The sequence below is a fragment of the Amblyomma mixtum genome, chromosome 10 (genome assembly GCF_055824585.1).
Source record: "Amblyomma mixtum isolate Tamu chromosome 10, ASM5582458v1, whole genome shotgun sequence".
In the NCBI taxonomy this organism is placed as follows: Eukaryota; Metazoa; Arthropoda; class Arachnida; order Ixodida; family Ixodidae; genus Amblyomma; species Amblyomma mixtum.
In genome coordinates this window covers 67,672,132-67,690,212 of record NC_143021.1, presented here as the reverse complement: position 1 = coordinate 67,690,212, position 18,081 = coordinate 67,672,132, and the positions used below count along the sequence as shown (strand labels likewise).

Genomic DNA, 18,081 nt, shown 5'->3' with positions numbered 1-18,081 from the left:
GGTTGAGAAGCGAGGTGGAGGGGCCTGAGACGTCACGTAAAAAGCAGCCAATACATCCGCACCAAAGTTGAAGTTGAACCAGCTTTAGCCCCAGTCTACGAACCGGCTGATCCTTCATAAAAATGGTCTATAGACACAGTCTGTAGACTTCTTATTGACTCTATCGACTTCCTATAGATATTGCTTTCTGTCTATTCATAGTGTATAGACTGTTAGTGCCTATAGACTTTGGCCTATAGACTTCATCGACACAAGTCTATAGACACTCTATAGACTGTCTAAAACTTTTTTTGTAACGGGAACGCGTATTGTCTGGCCTGTGCGCTCTGGCGTCCGCATGCTTGCGGATCAGCACAAAAAACGATAGTACGACGGCGCTGCGACCTCCTCTTCTCCACAGCCCCTGAGTAGAATACTTTTATTTACAAGGAAAACAAAACGCTTTCACAATAGGTGATGTTTAAAGACTACACTGGCCTTGGCCGTCGTTCTCGCCTGCGCAACGAGTGAGCGCTGCTGATCAAGCTCCGAGCTGAGCAGAGAGGTCTGCCGGGAGGAGGCGCGTTTCTCCCGAGGCTCGCTCGTCTTCTGGCGGAAGCCGTGCGGATCTGCCACGGAGACCGCTGCCGGCACAACATCGCCCCGCGTGTGACGTGACTGCCGTGAGCGAGGAGCCACGCGAGCTGAGCGGAACCTTCTTCCCCCACCATTTTGCGTGCGTTCTTTCCTTTTGTGCTTTTCACCCCCGTACGCGAGCGGAACACTCCCTCGTTACGGCGGTTGTATTGTTGCTGCTGCATTGTATTGCTCGGGAGCCATAAACGCTCATCCGAGTAGCATACTCGTGTTCGTCCCCTCTGGCCCGAACCCGCCGCGGTGGCGACTTACCGTACCGCGGGTTGGGGGGTCACAGCTCTGACTGCTAGGGCTGGCACGCTGGTGCTAAAAGCGACTACTGCTTATAGCCCTTTGGTTTAGTTTAGTTTATGGGGTTTAACGTCCCAAAGCAACTAAGGCTATGAGAGACGCCGTAGTGGAGGGCTCCGGAAATTTCGACCACCTGGGGTTCTTTAACGTGCACTGACATCGCACAGTACACGGGCCTCTAGAATTTCTCCTCCAAAGAAATTCCAGCCGCCGCGGCCGGGATCGAACCCGCGTCTTTCGGGTCAGCAGCCGAGCACCATAACCGCTGAGCCACCGCGGCGGCGCTTATAGCCCTTTGAGTGTACCTACAAGAGTAACGCTCATAAATGATAGAAGCAACCACCCGCGCACACACGGAAAATTACGCGATCAAATAAACGGATTGATTTGTTTTCAAACTCTTTCCCAATATTGGTGACTTACATAAATTCTTTAACGAGCTTCCTAGTCTCGACACGCGATCCGCAAGGTCCTTCGCGCTTAACTGATCATGTCACGGCTGCGATCAAGAAAAGCGTGCTCGACGCAATCTTTGCGCACACGCTGTGAACAGCTGCTTTTGCAAAACATCCCACCGACAGCACGCGCAGAAAGTACATCTCTGGCCTGTTACCCTCGTCACTAGAAGAACGTGGTTAAATGCTAAGAATGCACCGCCTTGTTGGTTCAGCCGTTAAGGCGTCCTAGTACTGAGACCCGAGGCCAATCGTTGCTGAGGCGGCCTCATTTCAGTGGAGAGGAAACGCAAGCTGCCCGTGTGCTGAGCAGTGTCAGTGCACGTTAACCACCCCCAGATGGTCTGAATTATCCGGAGCCCTCTTCTACGGCATCCTTGATAACCTGAGTCGCTTTGGGACGCCAAAATGAACCAAGCCCTAAAATAATACACTCATTTCGCTCAGAATGCTGCAATCAAGACGAGCGGCCGCTCAGTTGTATACGCCGCACCAGAGACGCGCTGCAGCGAGTGAAGTTCGGTTTCCGGCAGCGCAGACGCGGGCTGCTTCAGTGAGGCCCACTTGAAGCAAGCACGGTGTAGCAGACGACACGAAGCCCCGCCTCCAGGTCCCCATGCGTCTGCGCCGCTGCGATGCGCGCATGCGCTCCGCAGAGCTGAGCCGTGCTCGCACTTAGAGTGGACGACCCTGCACATGCTGTAGTGCAGGGTCTGCAAACCGCAAATGCAGTGAAAAACGAGTACTGCAACATAAAGTTATAATCTGCAGTCTATAATACAATATTGCCACGTATCATTGTAGTGTTTGTTCGTTCACGCTCAAGGCTGCAGGAAAGGGTTGTTATCACTTTTGTTCGTGGCGCGAGAAGCGACCAGACTAATCTCGATTGATCGCAGCCATGAAGGGCTGCATCTAGGTTTATCTAGATTACTGTAGATGATCTTGTCTTGTTATCTGGAAGTTTCCTTGCCACCTTTAAATTGAGCGATGCCGCGAGCGGCGGACATTCGTAGTTCGACGACCGCCGAGCACGCCTGTTGCTTACGCCGCCGCCGAGTGATTCAGTTCTTTTGAGGGCGCAAGTCAGTCCAAATAAAGAGCTTCGTTTGCAAGTATTTCTGGTGTCTTCCTGACCGCTGGACTGCCGTCACTACAACGTGACATCTGGTGGAGGTGCGGGGTAGCCTCCCATGTTCCGGACACCCCGTACAAGTCGAGACGCCAGCCCTTTGAGTCATCTACCGCAGGACCTGAGTCCAGTCCACCGCGCAAGCCGACGCCTGCAAGGGGACGCACCTGAGTTCGGGACCCTGCCGGACCCTACCCGGAAGCGAAAGCAAGTACCAACGTCCATCATGACCTTGCCCCAGACGACCACTCTAATCATTCTGCAGCAGCCCCGGGTGCCACCAACCTTCGACGCTTCGCCTGGCGCCGACCCCGAGGAATGGCTGGAGCAGTTCGACCGTGCGGCTGTCTTCAACAACTGGGACGACGCCATGAAATTTAGGTACGTCTTCTTCGCCCTGGAGGGACCAGCAAGAGTCTGGTTCGAGAATGAGGAAGCCAGCCTTCGCAACTGGGAAACCTTCAAGGAACAGCTTCTGAAGACCTTCACAAACGTCGTGCGAAAGGAGAGAGCCCAGCAGCTGCTACAGTCTCGCATACAACACCCAAACGAGACCGTTGCAGTATATACTGAGGAGATGAAGCGTCTCTTCCGGCGTGCCGACATGAACATGAAGGAAGAAGAGAAGGTGAAGTTGCTTATGCGAGGAGTTAAAGAGCAACTATTTGCCGGCCTCGTTCGCAACCCACCGAAAACCGTCGCTGAATTCGTAGAAGAGGCTTCCACAATGGAGAGAACTCTCGACGCCCGAGCCCGCCAGTATGACCGCCAGCAGCGCTTTTTGTCAGCAAGCTGCATGGACACCGCTAACAATGATAACCTGCGGGAGGTTATACGTGAAGTTGTGCGAGAGGAGCTCCGACGGTTGCTGCCAACGGGAACGCAGCCGCAACTTTCATCGCTCACTGACGTCATCCGGGACGAGGTTCAACAGGCCTTGGGTGTGACGCCGACACCCACGCAGCCTCTGCAGCCCCCAGCCATGACTTACGCCGCAGCTGTGCGCCGTCCTGCACCTCGACGACGGGACCCAAGCCCCTATCGCCCTCAGCCAGCTGCGTTGGACCGCCGCCCACTCGCCCCAACCCGCCCGTCCTACGAGCGACGCGCGCAGCCGAGGAAATGCGACGAGTGGAGAACTCCCGACCAGCGCCGCCCACTATGCTTCCACTGTGGCGAAGCCGGTCACGTCCTCCGGCACTGCCCATACAGAAGACTGGGCATCCGAGGGTTCTCTTACGACGCTCCACGACCCCGACCCGGCCAGCGACCAGCCGAAATCGAGGAGTTTTTACGTCGGGAAGAATACTCATCGCCGAGCCGCCTATCACGTTCCCCGTCGCCATCGTCCCCGCGCTTTGTTTCCCCTAGCCGAGGTTACGCCGTGCGTGGACGCTCCCCCAGCCCACGAAGGTTAAACTAAATAAAGCAGCCTCTGGAGGTGAGGTTGCTTCTAAGTGCAATGACAAAGATCCTCCATCGACGAGTACTCAAGACCATGCCTCAACTACGACGACAACACCGACGACGACAACACCGACGACGACAACACCGACGACGACAACACCGACGATGACAACGCCGACGACGACGACACCGACGACGACGACACCGATGACGACGACACCGACGACGACGCGGCCAGACTTGAAGCTTTTACCGCTGCCCAGTGAAGTAACGTCGCAGTACGCCCACCGCAGCCTCACTACTCGACGAAGCCGAGATCGGACACCGAAGACAACGTACAATACCAGAACGCGAACAAGTGACCTTGAAGTTACGGTCGATGGTCACGCGGTTACTGCCTTGGTGGACACGGGAGCTGACTACTCTGTCATGAGTGGCCCACTCGCTGTCCGACTCAGGAAGGTGACAACAACCTGGGATGGCCCGCTGATCCGCACCGCAGGTGGCAACCTGATTACGCCGTCAGGACGCTGCACCGCGAGAGTTACTGTAAATGGGAGAACCTATGCGACAACCTTCCTGATCCTACAGCAATGCTCGAGAGACGTGATTTTGGGAATGGACTTCCTGAACGAACATCGGGCGATCATCGACCTTCGATCTAAGTCGATCAAGCTTTCCACGGAAAAAGCCATACCTGTTGCGACGAGCGCGACTCATCACGTTGCCTTAAACGTCCTCGATGAAGCATTGAGCGTGCCGCCCCGATCAAGTGTTCTCGTCGGCATAGGTACTGGAGACATCGAAAATGCCGAAGGTGTTATCGAGGGGAACACCCAGTTACTCCTGGATCGAGGATTGGGCGTCGCGAGGGGAGTCGCCGAAATCCGAAATGGCCGAGCCCAGGTGTTGCTAACCAACTTCACCGAAGAATACCGGCATCTAAACAAAGGTACGACGATCGCTTTCCTCGACGAGCTGGCAGACATCAGAGACGTATTTGCCCTACCCGACCAACCTGCAGAACTATCTGAACAAGGCCATCAACCCACGTTCGACATCAACCCAGCATTACCCCGGAGCAGACAAGACCAAATACGCAGTCTTCTACAAAGGTACACCGATTGCTTCTCATCAGCATCGAATGTGCGACGAACCCGGCTTGCCAAGCACCGCATTGTCACAGACGAACACGCACGACCACTGCGACAGAGCCCCTACCGCGTATCGCCGTTAGAACGCCAAGCTATCCGCAAGCAAGTTGAGGAAATGCTTCGTTACGACGTCATCCAGCCATCGAGGAGCCCCTGGGCAGCACCGGTCGTCCTAGTGAAAAAGAAAGACGGCACCCTTCGCTTTTGCGTCGATTACCGCCGCCTGAACAACATTACGAAGAAGGATGTCTACCCCCTCCCCCGCATCGACGATACACTGGACCGGCTGTGCAACGCTAAGTACTTCTCATCGATGGACCTGAAGAGCGGCTACTGGCAAATTGAAGTCGACGAAAGAGATCGCGAGAAGACTGCGTTCATCACGCCAGACGGACTCTTCGAGTTCAAGGTGATGCCATTCGGCCTCTGCTCTGCCCCAGCGACGTTCCAGCGAGTAATGGATACGGTGCTCGCAGGCTTGAAATGGCAGATTTGCCTAGTCTACTTAGATGACGTTGTTGTCTTCTCCTCAAGCTTTGAAGACCACCTCAGAAGGCTTCGGATAGTGCTGGAAACGATCAAGTCTTCAGGCCTGACACTGAAACGAGAGAAGTGCCACTTCGCTTACGAGGAGCTGCTGTTCCTTGGTCACGTCGTAAGCAAGGATGGAGTTCGCCCAGACCCCAAGAAGACGGCTGCGATCGCAGAGTTTCCACAGCCTAATGACAAGAAGGCTATACGCAGATTCCTTGGATTATGCGCTTATTACCGGCGATTCGTCAAGAACTTTTCGCGCATCGCTGAACCTTTGACCCAACTTACCAAGGCTGACGTGCCTTTCAAATGGGAAAGGCCGCAAGAAGAAGCTTTCAACGAACTGAAGCGCCGCTTACAGTCCCCTCCTGTGCTCGGGCACTTTGATGAAAACGCCGAAACCGAAGTTCATACCGATGCAAGCAGTGTGGGCTTAGGAGCGGTCCTCGTTCAGAAAAATGGCAGACAGGAGAAGGTTATCGCGTACACTAGCCGTTCACTGTCGAAAGCCGAGGCCAACTACTCGACCACCGAGAAAGAATGTCTCGCCATTATTTGGGCCACGTCGAAATTTCGCCCCTACCTGTACGGACGACCATTCAAGGTTGTGAGCGATCACCATGCTCTGTGCTGGCTAGCCAATTTGAAAGATCCCTCCGGCCGCCTTGCTCGTTGGAGCCTGCGCCTTCAAGAATTCGACATAACTGTAGTCTACAAATCTGGCCGCAAGCATTCCGACGCAGACAGCTTGTCGCGAGCCCCCGTCGACGCAGCACCGGAAGAGGAAGACGACGACGCTTTCTTAGGACCGGTAAGCGCGAGCAGTTTCGCGCAGCAGCAGCGCTCGGATCCTGAGTTGCAAAGCCTGGTTGATTATCTGCAAGGCAAGACCGCATCGCCTCCCCGAGGGTTCAAGCGCCAACTGTCGTCCTTCGTCCTTCACAATAATGTCCTTCTGAAGAACTTCGCGCCCAACAGGACAGTGCATCTTCTTGTCGTGCCCAAAAATCTCAGGCAAGAAATTATGCAGGCATGTCATGATGAGCCGACTGCAGGGCATCTCGGGATTGCTCGCACGTTGCACCGCATCCAGGAGAAGTACTATTGGCCGCGGCTAGCTACCGACGTTTCGCATTACGTGAAAACATGCCGTGAGTGTCAACGACGCAAAACGCCTCCGACTAGACCAGCCGGACTCCTGAACCCCATACCACCGCCAACTAAGCCCTTTCAGCAAATCGGGATGGACCTACTTGGCCCCTTTCCTACTTCATCATCAGGTAACAAGTGGATCATAGTGGCCACCGACTACATGACCCGCTACGCCGAAGCAAAAGCGTTGCCTAGTGGTACCGCAACAGAAGTTGCAAAATTTTTTGTCGAACAAATTCTCCTCCGACACGGCGCACCCGAAGTACTCATCACAGACAGAGGAACAGCATTTACAGCGGAACTGACGCAAGCCATTTTAAAATACAGCCAGACAAGTCATCGGAGGACAACTGCCTATCATCCGCAAACCAACGGACTCACAGAGCGTCTGAACAAGACCATCGCAGACATGCTCTCCATGTTCATCGACGCCGAACACAAGACGTGGGACTCTATTCTGCCCTACGTGATCTTCGCCTATAATACTGCCACCCAGGAGACAACCAGGTTTACTCCATTCCAGCTGGTATACGGCAGGAAGCCCACAACAACACTCGACGCAATGCTCCCGCACGTTTCCGACGAAGACAACCTCGACGTCGCCGCCTACCTTCATCGCGCCGAGGAAGCCCGAAGACTTGCACGGCTTCGCATTCTAGACCAGCAGCACACCGACTCCCGACGCTACAATCTGCGCCGACGAGACACGCATTACAAGCCAGGTGATCGGGTTTGGATATGGACGCCAGTTCGCCGCCGCGGATTGAGCGAAAAGTTGCTGCGACGCTACTTTGGCCCGTACAGGGTTCTCCGTCGCATCGGTGACCTCGACTATGAAGTCATCCCCGACGGCACGACAGCATCTCAGCGACGCCGCCCACGCCCGGAAGTCGTACATGTCGTACGCCTGAAGCCATATTATGAACGCTGAAGGACTCGAAGTTTCATTCTCCGTGTTTATTTTCATTTTAAAGCATCGAGACGATGCTTCTTTGGAAGGGGGGTAATGCCACGTATCATTGTAGTGTTTGTTCGTTCACGCTCAAGGCTGCAGGAAAGGGTTGTTATCACTTTTGTTCGTGGCGCGAGAAGCGACCAGACTAATCTCGATTGATCGCAGCCATGAAGGGCTGCATCTAGGTTTTTCTAGATTACTGTAGATGATCTTGTCTTGTTATCTGGAAGTTTCCTTGCCGCCTTTAAATTGAGCGATGCCGCGAGCGGCGGACATTCGTAGTTCGACGACCGCCGAGCACGCCTGTTGCTTACGCCGCCGCCGAGTGATTCAGTTCTTTTGAGGGCGCAAGTCAGTCCAAATAAAGAGCTTCGTTTGCAAGTATTTCTGGTGTCTTCCTGACCGCTGGACTGCCGTCACTACAACGTGACAATATATTGAGTGGTAGTCTCCAGTGGCAATAGCTACAAGCATCTACGCTGGATTCGCCCTCACGCTTGTTGTGCAGAGAAGCATTGCCAGCGGGTGGAGATGATCGTCTTGTCAGGAAGAAAAGTGTTCCCTGCCGCATAGCTCCTTTCGGCGGTGCCGATGCAATGCCGCTTTGCCTCACCGTGGGTCCTGCTTTGTGTGCTCGAGTTTATTAATTTTCTACGGCTCGTCATGGAATCAGTTTGCTGCGCGATACTGTTAGGGCAGTTATGTTTGCGGGCCTTGCGTGAAAGGGAGAGCATCCGGACTAACCCGCACGGTTGTTCATGGTTTCTGCTCGAATCTCGTCACTTGCCGTGTAATGGCGCCTTATCGTTTTTGAATGCATGTAAGTACTTTTTCTTGTCTGTGTTTTTATGAGCATGATTGAGAAGGAAAAGAAACTTCATAGAAGCGACACGCCGTGTTGACATTAGAATCGGAATGTTTGCTTCTGTTCAATAACATCGTATCGATGAAACTGTGTGGCTGGCCGCAGCTGACACAGGACAGGGTTAATTGCAGAGAGCTTTTTTCCCTGCAGGGGACTTAGTCAGGCTGATGAAGACGATTGGATGAGGCTAATGCGATATAAATAGCTTTTTTTAGTAGTGTACTATGCCGCGGCATCGCACGTCATCGCGTGATATCGGAGGCGCCTGTGTGGTCCTGAGTGGTATTATGCAGTGATTGCTTATTCCTTATTTTGCCCCCTTGCTTTTGACGCCTTCGGTGAATGACAGTGCGTGCAAGCTATTACAGCTGACAATAGAGACGGTAGCAGTGTGTGGGCAAAACAGTGTACTTCTAAAAGTATTGTCCCTAAATCTCAGCAACAGGCTGCAATGATTATTTGAAACTGCATGTCAAAAGCGCGTGTCTGTGCTATCGAGGACAGAAGTTCCCAGGACGCCTGCCTGGCGATTTTGTCCTATCAGTGTGATGTGTACCAACAATCGCCTGATTTCACTAGCATCAAAGTACAACGTTCACGACCATAAATATGGTGTGCAACCACGGAGTCACTGACCGGTAGCAAAGCACCGCGCTTTGAGTGTCTTTCGCGTGTCCTGGCGACTCTATCCTCAACAGCACATTGATTTTACGCAGTAAGAGGACTTATGCGTACCAGCACGATGGTCAGTGCTGCCACAGTAAACTAATTGTGCCTGAATACGACCCGGCGAAGGAAGCCGGAAATGTTTGTGTACTTTTCGTACGTTGCGCAAAATCACAGGTGCGTTCCTTACTCGCCTCCTCAGGATGCTCTCACATGAGCAGGATCCTGAGAATCTTCATTTGCGCAGTGTCTATTTGATCACCCTATACCCCGAGGGCTCATTTTTGCATACGTGTGACCCGCTTCATCGCGTGTCCGCCGCAGAACGAGAAAAGGGTGCTGATCCGTACGCTGACTTAAAATGCACGAAGTCGTCCTTCCTCCTCGGGGCGGAAAATATCGCCGGCTGAAAAAGGGGGAAGAAGGAAAGAAAAGCGCAGCACACAAAGCAGGTGATCTGTGTGCATTGCTTGAGTCTGGGATGCCTTTCCGGGAGCGAGGCGCGTTTTTTCTTTAAAACTCGACCAAGCGAAAGGCGGTTTCCATGCCTGGCTTTCTTGAGTCTGGTTTTGCTAGAACGCCGGGAACATTGGGCACGCGTCACGGTGAACATTTTCATTCCCCTGCAAGAAACCAACAATTTTTGCTGTAGTTCCTTTCTCGCCGCAGTACAGTGCTTCCGTCTCGGGGAACAATATCAGGAGGGCGCTCATAATAATTTCTGCATTGTTCTTACTTTTCTTTGTCTTACCTTGTTCCGCACCGTTGTGTGGCATTCGTATATCTCTTTCTTTCGCGGGAAGAATGACCGCACACTGGAAGAAGAACAGCTTTGGTGCTTACGAATCTCGGGTTTTGCTCTCACTTTTCGCGGCTTCTTTGTCTTTTCTTTACTGTCTTCTCTGCATCATTTTTTGCTCTTCTTTACCTCTTAGTCACGTGGGCGGACGCCGCAGAACGCGTACCTCGCGCACGGCTGAGTCCGTCACTGTCGGGAGGTGCGCCGTACTTGCTTTTCATTTCGCTGCGCCAACAGAACAGGGGAAGTGGAAGAGGAGAATGGGGCCCCCAGCAGCATTTAGAACGTTCCGCGGAAGAGAACGCATTAATATCGGGGAATGAAAATGTACAGCCTTCTTGCTTCAGAGAATGGCGAGAGGCGGGCAGGTTGCGCCTTTCCTATTGGTCCAGGGTTTCAGGCCGTGCAGGCTTTTGCGGCTACGTTGCAATGATAATGATGATAATGAGTGTATTTTTCCTTTTTTACAAGGAAAGGAGCGGCCGCGATGAAGCTGCTTCGGAGAGCAGCTCGACGAGGCTGCTGCCCTCTTACCTACAAAGAGGAAAGCATCGCCGTACTCACGGACTACTGTCCTTCTGCGCAAACTAATAGAGGAATCATCGATTATCATCATTATCATCGAATCATCGATTATTCTCGTAATACCAGCATCACAGCCTTGAAGAAACGCGCAGGTCTCAGTGATTTACGTCTCCGCCGCAAAGTCGCACGACAATCACTTTTTCATAAACTGCATCATTATCCATCACTTCAAAACGACTTTTTTTCTTTGCCTCCTTCGATTTTTGACCACCGCGATGATCCCTTTAAAGTCAAGCGTTTCATGTGCAGAACATTCAACTATGCGCATTCATGCACAATATCTTGCAAGAACACTCTGCCTTCACATAAGCTACCCCCACTGATCCTGATAAATATTTTAATCTTATATCTTCAATACCTACTGCTTAACTCTTTGCGTACGTTGTCATTTTATTTTTTCATGGTTTCTTTTTTTTGCAGGGTATGTTATTAAAATGATCCTTGCATTAGAGTTCAGTTTGTATAATTTTAATGCTGTAGTAATTTTCACTCTTTGCAGCGCTGCCATACTTTTGATTCTTTTGCTTATTTATGTCATGCTAAGTGTTTTATTGTGCTTTTGTTGTTTTATATTTGTGGTTTTGTTTTATTCTCATCAGTTGCCTGTACCCCCCCCCCCCCCCTATGTAATACCCTCTCGAGGGCCTTTAGGGGTATTTTGTATAAATAAATAAATAGCCATAAGTGCACGAGGAGCAACGTGACGACTCCTCTCACTTTTCTACGATGCAGGGGACTTCCGTCCGATTTCTCTCACTCCATAAATTTGACTGTTCGGAGATGCTCAGTGCAAGATTAATAAACATGCCACATGTATTATTTATTGCTTGATTTTATTTACTACTAGCTTCAAGAAACAGGCTGTACAGAAATGGGAAATACAGAATTCAGTCACGTTCGAAAAGAAAAATCCATTTAGCAGCGAACGCACTCATACAGGTGCCATTTACAAAACAGCTCAAGTTTATAGTTCAGAACCAAACCCGCATAAGACGGTTAGCAGCAAAAGACCGGGATTTGAGGGGCGTGTGACGGGACACATGAAGATAACTAACAGTGACAGAAGCCATGGAAAGCGTAAGAGAATGTCCCTGCCATGGTGGCTGCACATCGCTGGAGTGAAAGGTATTGCCATCCGTTCGAATACATTCCCTATATCAACAAGAGATTTGTATTCACACCTTTCGAGGAAACTCCAGACGCTCATACGTCGTCAGGCTATTGTCACGTTGTAGTGACTGCAGTCCAGCGGTCAGGAAGACAGCAACAAGACTGGCGAACGAAGCTCTTTATTCGGGCTGACTTGCGCCCGCAAAAAAACTAAACAGCACGGCAGCGGCGCAAGCAACAAACGTGCTCATCAGTCGTCGAACTACGAATGCCCGCTGCATCGCTAAATTTAAAGCCAGCAAGGAAACTTCGAGAAAACAGGTCAAAATCAACTACAGTAATCTGGAAAAGCGTAGGTGCAGTTCATGGCTTTGATCAATGTAGATTAGTCCGGTCGCTTCTCCCGTCACGAACAAAAAGCGATAATGCCCCTTTCGTGCGGCCTTGAGCGCGAACGAACCGACACTACACTGATACGTGGCATTAGCCCCGTCTCAAAGGAGCGTCGCCTCGATGCTTTGAAATGAAAATAAACACGGAGAATGCAAACTTCAAGTCCTTTAGCGTTCATAATAAGGTTTAAGGCGTACGACATGTACGACTTCTGGGCGTGTGCGTCGTCGCTGAGATGCTGTCGTGCCGTCGGGGATGACTTCATAGTCGAGGTCACCGATGCGACAGAGAACCCTGTACAGGCCAAAGTAGCGTCGCAGCTACTTTTCACTCAATCCACGGCGGCGAATTGGCGTCCATGTCCAAACACTATCACCTGGCTTGTAATGCGTGTCTTGCCGGCGCTGATTGTAGCGTCGGGCGTCGGTGTGCTGCTGGTCCCTAATGCGAAGCCGCACAAGTCTTCGGGCTTCCTCGGCGCGGTGAAGGTAGGCAGCAGCGTCGAGGTTCGTCTGAAACGTGCGGGAGCATTGCGTCGAGTGTTGTCATGGGCTCCCTGCCGTATACAAGCTGGAATGGGTTAGACCTGGTTGTCTACTGGACAGCATTGTTATAGGCGAAGATCGCGTCAGGCAGGAACACGTCTTGTGTTCGGCGTCGATGTATACATGGAGTGCATGTCTGCGATGGTTTTGTTCAGAGGCTCTGTGAGTCCGTTGGTTTGCGGATGATAGGCAGTTGTCCTCCGATGGCTTGTCTGACTGTAGCTTAAGAGGGCTTGCGTCAGCTCCGCTGTAAACGCCGTTCCTGTGTCTGTGATGAGCACTTCGGGGGCGCCGTGTCGCAGGAGAATTCGTTCGACGAAGAATTTTGCGACTGCTGTTGCGGTACCACTAGGCAACGATTTTGCTTCGGCGTAGCGGGTCATGTGGTCGGTGGCCACGATGATCCACTTCTTACCTGATGATGAAGTCGGAAAGGGGCCGAGGAGGTCCATCCCTATTTGCTGAAAGGGCTTAGTTGGAGGTGGTATGGGGTTCAGCAGTCCGGCTGGTCTAGTCGGAGGCGTTTTGAGTCGCTGACACTCACGGCACGTTTTTTTTCACGTAATGGCAAACGTCGGCAGCTAGCCGCGGCCAATAGTACTTCTCCTGGATGCGATGCAACGTGAGAGCAATCCCGAGATGCCCTGCAGTCGGCTCATTATGACATGTATGCATGATTTCTTGCCTGAGGTTTTTGGTCACGACAAGAAGATGCACTAGCTGTCCTGTTGGGAGGGAAGTTCTTCTTCAGGAGGACATTATTGTGAAATGCGAAGGACGACAGTTGGCGCTTGAACCCTCGGGGAGGCGATGCGGTAGAGCCTCAGCAGGTGTAATAACCATCCCTTAAAAGGTGCATAAAAACGATGCCTTAGCTTGTGTTACACATAAACTGCGTGCCACAAACAACGTTATGGGCCACGTTGCTGCTTGTAACAGACAAAAAAGTCTTTACTGAAAAGAACTAAACATACGAGTGGTGCAAATACCTTAAGCGCTGCCACAGTAGCTCCATCCACTGGGTAAGGAAGCTGCCAAGGTGTCAGGCCACTGAAGCACACAAAGGGTTCAGCTGTCTCCCACAGCTGCGGCTGCCTGCTTCTTAGGTTGTCTCACATTAGCACAGAAAACCCATGCGGCACAAGCGACTGTTGGTAGCTCAACAGACGGCCTTTTATCCGCTTGCCGTATCTAGTTTCGACTGCTTCGCTGCAGTCGGCAGCTTGAAGCACACTAGCAAAATTTTGCATTCCACTTTATGTATTCAAGGCATCAGCCCTTACAGCATGACCGCTGTATACCTTTCCTGAGGGGAACAGCTTGCGCGCCTTCTGCAACTTTTCGCCGGTCAATTTTTAAGGCACTGGTTTCTCGTAGTGGATTTGTTCTTGGTATTCGCCACCACTGAAGCAAATCAGTGGAGCTGTTGCCTCAGAGAATCCTTTTTCCTTAAGGAATCCTTACCACTGCTTGTAAATGGTTACTTTCCAGCAGCACATTCACATTGTCCGCCAAGCATGCAACCTTGCAGAGACAAGGCCACTGCATATGGCGGCTTCGTCTTCTTCTGTGGCCTGCACAAATACTACGTTGTCGCTGAAATAAAGACAAAAGCATTTGTGGCAGAACTACTGCAGTCTCGCCCCAAGAGACTTTAAGGGGAGAGAAGAGTGTAGCAGGATGAAAACGAAGAAACGACCACTGTCCCTTCGCCCTCGTCTTGATTTACCCGTGGACTCCAATATATGCAAACCTGAAATAGTACCACCGTCTTACTTCATAATCAATGACTATCTGGGTGTTGCAGCACTTTGCAGTCTTAAGTCTACGTAGTTACAGGAGCGCTGCGAAGCCACTATGCGCTGCGCGAGCGCAGCGAGTTTGCGCGAAACGTCGCAATGTGCAACTTAATAACACATGCACAGAACAGGACAGCACGAGTACGAGCGCGCACGAGAGGTCAACACCCGATTATAAGGTGCGTTCTTTCTTGCAAGTGTGTTTAATTCGATCTTTCGAAGCATCGCGTAGAAATAAAGATAAGCAAATGAGTTTAATCGGGCAGACCTACCCGTCAACCCGGCAGCGTAAAAAAAAGCAAGCACAGCATATCGGGCGCCGACAGGGGCAGCGTTTCTCCGTAGCTCCGGATACTCCGGATAGGATACTCGGAGAAATTCAGAATGGGTTCAGAAGGGGTAGGCGGTTAGATGATAGCCTGTTCGTGCTCACCCAATGCATAGAAATAGCTAAGGCGGAAAATAGACCTCTGTTTATAGCCTTTCTAGACATAAGCGGCGCATACGATAACGTGAACAGGGAACTCCTGTGGAGCATATTGAAAGATTTAGGTATTGGTGATGAGGTAATTGATTTTCTACAGGAAATCTACCGAGATAATGAAGTTGAAATTACATGGGAAGGGAAAAAAAGTACCACAACTGTAGGGGTGCACAAAGGATTAAGGCAAGGTTGTCCTCTATCACCGCTGCTGTTCATGCTTTACGTGATAAATATGAAAAGAAGGCTAGAAGAATGTAATCTGGGTTATAATCTGTCGTACAGATTAGGCGGAAATGTAGTTGAGCAGCGACTCCCGGGTTTAATGTATGCGGACGATATTGTACTGTTAGCAGATAGCCAGGAAGATTTACAAACTTTGGTTAATTGCTGTGGAGACGAAGGAGACGCTCTAGGATTCAGTTTTAGCGCAACTAAATCAGGTGTGATGATTTTTAACGATACAACTGATCAGGGGCTTACAATACAAGGCCACGAAATACCCAAAGTGGCCGAATACAAATACCTCGGGATATGGCTAAACGAAGGGCAGATATACACGCAAAAGCATGAACAGGCTCTTAGGGCAAAAGGACGAAGAGACGCCGGGATAATGAAACATAGGGCATTATGGGGGAACAACAAATATGAAGTACTAAGAGGTATTTGGAAAGGAATAATGGTTCCGGGACTTACTTTCGGCAATGCGGTTCTGTGCTTAAGGGCAGAAGTTCAGTCGAGATTAGACGTAAATCAGAGAGCTGTTGGAAGATTAGCACTAGGTTCCCACGCCAAAACCACAAATGAGGCAGTACAAGGGGATATGGGCTGGGCATCGTTCGAGGCACGGGAAGCTAAGAGTAAAATACTATATGAAGAACGCCTGAGGAAATTGGACGATAACAGATGGGCAGCTAAGGTATTTAAATATTTATACAGAAAGAACGTTGACTCACAGTGGCGGAAAAGAACTAGAAAACTAACCAGTAAGTATGCCGGTCATGAGGACGGAGAAAGAAAGAGCATTAAACGACAGGTCAAAAACGCGGAAGTTAAAAATTGGATGAATTCAATGGAAAAGAAACATAGTGTAGAACTATATCGATTCTGGAAAAGGCAAATCAGGAAAGAATTTTTCTATGATAACTCAAGAGGCAGTGCCCTACTTTTTGAAGCTAGATCAGGGTGTCTTAGAACGCGCAGCTACAAAAAGAAATTTAACGAAGAAGATGACACATGTGCAGTGTGTGGTAGATCTGTGGAAACAATTGAACACCTCATAATCAAATGTGATGGTATCCATCCGGATGTCGATGCAGGCACAGTCACTCTTTCTGAGGCCCTAGGGTTTAAAGATAACAATGGTCATGTAAATAAATCTGCAGTGGAAGTCAGCAAAAAGCGATTGGAGGGTTGGTGGCTGAAAAGCAGAGATGTGGCATAAGGTTAGAATAGTAGGAAACCGTAGGCAAAGTTGATGGAGAATCTTAATGAGAATTGCCAACACAGTAAACAAAAAAATAATAAATAAAGAAAAGCTGAGCATGGTGGCAATTGACACCACCCCGTTTCAAAGGGGGCGCTCCTATCCATCCATCCATCCATCCATCCGCCTGCGCTTAATCAGTTCGGTTTAACAACGTTTAAACGCCTAAACGAAGTTTGGTTACTTACGTTGAGCAGGAATACTTCGCTGGCAGATGACGTAACGACGTTGCTTTCGGTGACGAGCTTGTATGCTTTCCGCTGACATTTCGTGGTCGTTGTCAACCGCGACACATGTGCATCAATGTGTGCACTCCGATGCGGCGCCAACTTGGTCTAGTCGCTCTCCCATGAACGCGCATTTCCGTTCGGACAATTCCTCTGTACCAACAGTGGCTCAGCGCTGTGGCAGCAAAATCGCAGCTTAGCAGGTGGTGCGAGCCCACACCAGAGGAACAACGGTAGCCTGGCTGCGGCTACTGCGGCTGAGAGGCGGCTTCCCCTAAGACAGCGAATGCCTTCCCAGCGTGCTTTTCGAGCCAAAACCGGAAGCGCAATCCGCCGGCAGGCGACGTATTTTCGCAAGGGGTCTATTGTGCCTGTTTCCGAGCGTGCTATATCACTTCTAGAGCAGCCGATTTAACTCAGCTGAAGAACGCCCAGAGTTCCTTACTGCGATACAGATTGATCCCCTTAGCAATGGGAAGTCAGGTTTGCTATGCTATACGCAGTCATTTATTACGTGTTGTCTCTTAACACTCACCGCGAAGGGAGGTCTCTGCATGCATGTTATGCATTCAGCGTCACCTTGCTGAAATAGTATTTTTACTTTTTTTCTCAATATCCCGACTTGTAGCATCCTCAGTGCCGTAAGCTGGTGCGAAGTTCTTCTCTCTAAATTGGTTATAATATTTCATACCTCGCGAGCAGTTTTATTCCCTCCTCGCCTTCGTTCTAATTCCCGACACGTTAAGGTGCCACACGGCCAATCAATTATGGCCCGGCCATACCGCGGTCTCCGTTCTCGCGTGCTCATTGTGAGTGCGTTACTCGCGGCGGTGAATAACGAGACAGGGTCCATCCAGCACACGCTGTGTGGCTGCGAAGCGTGCGCCCGTGCGCGAATACTCGGGTTATGAAACCTTGATCGGGACTGCGCGTATTGCATTCAGACGCGCCTCGACTCGGGACTACATGGCGAGTGCGCGAAGACAGTCGCAGCCTCCGTGTGGACATTAATAACTCTGGCAGCTTCACTAGTACTGGGCGACTAATTGAAATCTCTGCGAGTGCTATCCCATATTTCAGCAGCGCGTATTTTTGTACCAGTCCTCAGGCGGTGGAGAGAAGGCCATATTTATTTCTTTGGCGCCCGTCTTGACGCCTTTTCGCACGGTTGGGCTAGAAACGAGCTAATTAACGGGGATTGAGCCAATTTCGTGGTGGCTTTCCTTTCTCTAGTTGCGTTAATTATTCCCACGATAAAGTCAGTGCGTTTTCAGAAAAGACGGAATGCACGGGACGCTGCAAATATACGCACCTGAGAAAGCAAAGCTTTCCAGGGTCGCCAGAAATGTAGACAAGTTTTCGAATAAAGGGGTGCTGATGCGAAATTTAGGCTGGACGGTGCTTGTGTG

General features: G+C 50.8%; 1 pseudogene; it reads right to left on the bottom strand.

Annotated features, from left to right (window-relative positions):
• Positions 1-1,932: 1,932 nt before the first annotated feature.
• Positions 1,933-17,799, bottom strand: LOC149326025 (uncharacterized; annotated as a pseudogene).
• Positions 17,800-18,081: the final 282 nt, after the last annotated feature.